Genomic DNA, 4,126 nt, shown 5'->3' with positions numbered 1-4,126 from the left:
TCTGGAGAAGTATTTGGTGGGTAAATTAATTAAGAATGGGCAAGACCCGCTTTGGTCTAACAAAAATATTTGAAAAATCCCCTCTGTTGCACGCAGAACGTTTAGGCGATACCCAAGTTCTCTCCATATTTTTGCCAACAATGTCGTCTCTTACTGCTGGTATACCGCTTCTTGCCTTGTCACGAACACTGCCAGATTTTATACACTTTTCATTCCCTGCGGCCTGGAACACGGATGACTGCTCCCTCAAACGCAACTCGTGGACCCCATGTAGAGCGCGGAGGGGAAGCAGCCGACCGCCGTCGTTGTAGTGAACCTTAGCAGCTCCGTCCGTCCGCCCAGGGCAGCTCGTTCAGTGCCCGCAGACAGCTCTGCACCCGGGAGGCCAGGAGTTCGCGCCCCAGTTCTGTCCCTACGGACGGCAGCTTGCAGTCCGTCGGACGATGCCACCCAGAGAGCGGAGCTAGTAGCCCTCTCGCTCCTCGTGCCGATGTAACTCCAAGGTGCGACGTGTTCTGCCACAGCCATGACGCGTCCGTGCAGCGGGGGTTGGAGGTAGCTTCAGCGGGCCTGCTGGCCGCCGATGTTCATCATCAAGCGTCGTTGCGGTTGGCCTGCAACTTAAACAATCGTCATTCTCTCCGGTTCTAGACGCGGACAAAATGGCGACCCGAATGCCTGCTTCGCTGTTTGCTGATGATGCTGTGGTGTACGGGAAGGTGTCGTCGTTGAGTGACTCTCGAAGGATGTAACCTCCCCCTCACTTATCGACCTTAATGACAGTGAAAAATGAAACCGCGTGTACCTAATGGGAATTTTGGAAAAGCAATCGTCACCGAAGTTAACCTGTCGGTAAAGAGGGAGGAAAGGGTTACATCTAAATGAAAGGAAAAATGCAAGTGAAACTGGTGGAAATTAATTTTGAAATAGGGATAAAGTTAATAAAGAAAGTAAATGTGCGGCCGTTACGTTAACAATCAACTAGCGGTAATTAGATATTTGAGATTTGGGGGAAATTACGGTCGCCAGTCCTATGGACAATTACTATAATAACAGAAAAAGAAAGGTTATTACACATATAATTAGCACTAGAAGCGTGGCAACTGAAGGTTGACACGTGTAGTGTGAAAACTGAAAGTTTGTCAGAAGTTATAAATTTCGCTACACTTAATTTAGCAAAAGAATTAATGAAACCGGAAAATCGAAAGTTAATTTAGTGACTGAAGTTAATAGTGAGCTTTCTTTCTGAAGCACATCGAAATACAGTTAGTCTTGGACTACCTCAACAATCATTTCTAAAGCTACTTGAATCTACGCAATTTAGAAAGAAGAGATTTAACTTTGAACTTGAATTAAACGACTCTGAACAATTAACAATAGTAAAATTTAGTACGTACCAAGCTGAGCTGCAGTCACAGGTAAGCTAAAATACGGTAACAAAACTCGCACTCTTAATTTGTGCTTGTGTAATCTAACTATTGTAGCCAGCTATGAATACTTAAATTGAACTTTGAGATTAAAGCAGTGAAATGGAATTATGCTGGCGTTTGAATTTCAACGACACTCGGGTTCATTTCGGAAAAGGAAGGGACCCTGCTTGGCAATGCAATTGGGACAATGAGCAACAAAGGTTCATGCTAAGTTGCTGTAATTTTGCGAGGCAAATGGAACAATTTGAAAAGCTGAGGTCTTCCATACAGTTCTGAAACTTTACGTGCTTTTAGTCTTCCTTGTTGGTTGATTGAAGGTTTGAAGTCGTCGATCGAGGAGGTGGCGACAGTCACTCATTTTCGGCCGTCGCTGTTGCAGAAGCTGGATGTTGGCGCGCCTTCTTCTCGACACGGTCACCAGGCGAAACGGGCTCTTGATGTGCGCCAGCTAATGCTTCCCGTCCGCGACACCATGTCAGAAACTATCATCGCGAGTAGAGCGCAATTACATGCTGCCAAACCCCGAAAGCGCGGCAACTCGCGGGAGCGTCACACAACACACCTGCTCCACTCGCTACTCCAGCCAGACTCCAACAGCTCTGCCCGCGCTCCACGCGGCAGAGTTAACACTACCAAAGATCCTACACACTTTGAGTCTTCACACGACCTATCGATGTAATCGTTCGATAGCAGTTTTCCCTAGGCAAGACCCAGCGTAAAAATACAAATAATATTTACGAAACAAACCAATTATACATCGACATAAATGCATAAATATATATATACAAATAGTAAAACAATTACAATATGTAAAGACACAGAAATGTCATATATTCAGGTAACAAAAATAAGGAAAACAAATTATAGTACAATAGATGGAAAAAGGAGGATATGCATTTCCGGCGTTACAAGATGACTTGGACAGGATTTGTGATTGGTGTAAAGAATGGCAGCTAACTCTAAATATAGATAAATGTAAATTAATTCAGATGAATAGGAAAAAGAATCCCGTAATGTTTGAATACTCCATTAGTTCAAAAATGTTCAAATGTGTGTGAAATCTTATGGGACTTAACTGCTAAGGTCATCAGTCCCTAAGCTTACACACTACTTAACCTAAATTATCCTAAGGACAAACACACACAGCCGGCCTGAGTGGCCGTGCGGTTCTAGGCGCTACAGTCTGGAGCCGAGCGACCGCTACGGTCGCAGGTTCGAATCCTGCCTCGGGCATTGATGTGTGTGGTGTCCTTAGGTTAGTTACGTTTCATTAGTTCTAAGTTCTAGGCGACTGATGACCCCAGAAGTTGAGTCGCATAGTGCTCAGAGCCATTTGAACCATTTGATTTGAAACACACACACCCATGCCCGAGGGAGGACTCGAACCTCAGCCGGGACCAGCCGCACAGTCCATGACTGCAGCGCCTCAGACCGCTTGGCTAATCCCGCGCTGCCTACTCCATTAGTAGTGTAGCGCTTGACACAGTCACGTCGATTAAATACTTGGGCGTAACATTGCAGAGCGAGATGAAGTGGGGCAAGCATGTAATGGCAGTTGTAGGGAAGGCGGATAATCGTCTTTGGTTCATTGGTAGAATTTTGGGAAAATGTGGTTCATCTGTAAAGGAGACCGCTTATAAAACACTAATACGACCTATTCTTGAGTACTGCTCGAGCGTTTGGGATCCCTATCAGGTCGGATTGAGGGAGGACATAGAAGCAATTCAGAGGCGGGCTGCTAGATTTGTTACTGTGTAACGCCGGAAATGCATATCCTCGTATTTCCATCTATTGTATTATAATTTGTTTTCCTTATTCTTGTTACCTGAATATATGACATTTCTGTGTCTTTACATATTGTAATTGTTTTACTATTTGTATATATATATTTATGCATTTATGTCGATGTATAATTGGTTTGTTTCGTAGATATTATTTGTATTTTTACGCTGGGTCTTGCCTAGGGAAAACTGCTATCGAACGCTTACATCGATAGGTCGTGTGAAGACTCAAAGCGTGTAGGATCTTTGGTGATGTTAACTCTGCCGCGTGGAGCGCGGGCAGAGCTGTAGGAGTCTGGCTGGAGTAGCGAGTGGAGCAGGTGTGTTGTGTGACGCTCCCGCGAGTTGCCGCGCTTTCGGGGTGGCAGCATGGAATTGCGCTCGACTCGCGATGATAGTTTCTGACATGGTGTCGCGGACGGGAAGCATTAGCTGGCGCACATCAAGAGCCCGTTTCGCCTGGTTACCGTGTCGAGAAGAAGGCGCGCCAACATCCAGCTTCTGCAACAGCGACGGCCGACAATGAGTGACTGTCGCCACCTCCTCGATCGACGACTTCAAACCTTCAATCAACCAACAAGGAAGACTAAAAGCACGTAAAGTTTCAGAACTGTATGGCAGACCTCAGCTTTTCAAATTGTTCCATTTGCCTCGCAAAATTACAGCAACTTAGCATGAACCTTTGTTGCTCATTGTCCCAATTGCATTGTCAAGCAGGGTCCCTTCCTTTCCCGAAACGAACCCGAGCGTCGTTGAAATTCAAACGCCAGCATAATTCCATTTCACTGCTTTAATTTCAAAGTTCAATTTAAGTATTCATAGCTGGCTACAATAGTTAGATTACACAGGCACAAATTAAGAGTGCGAGTTTTGTTACCGTATTTTAGCTTACCTGTGACTGCAGCTCAGCTTGGT

The sequence above is a fragment of the Schistocerca piceifrons genome, chromosome 4 (assembly GCF_021461385.2).
Source record: "Schistocerca piceifrons isolate TAMUIC-IGC-003096 chromosome 4, iqSchPice1.1, whole genome shotgun sequence".
Classification (NCBI taxonomy): Eukaryota; Metazoa; Arthropoda; class Insecta; order Orthoptera; family Acrididae; genus Schistocerca; species Schistocerca piceifrons.
Note: the sequence above shows the minus strand (reverse complement) of the source record.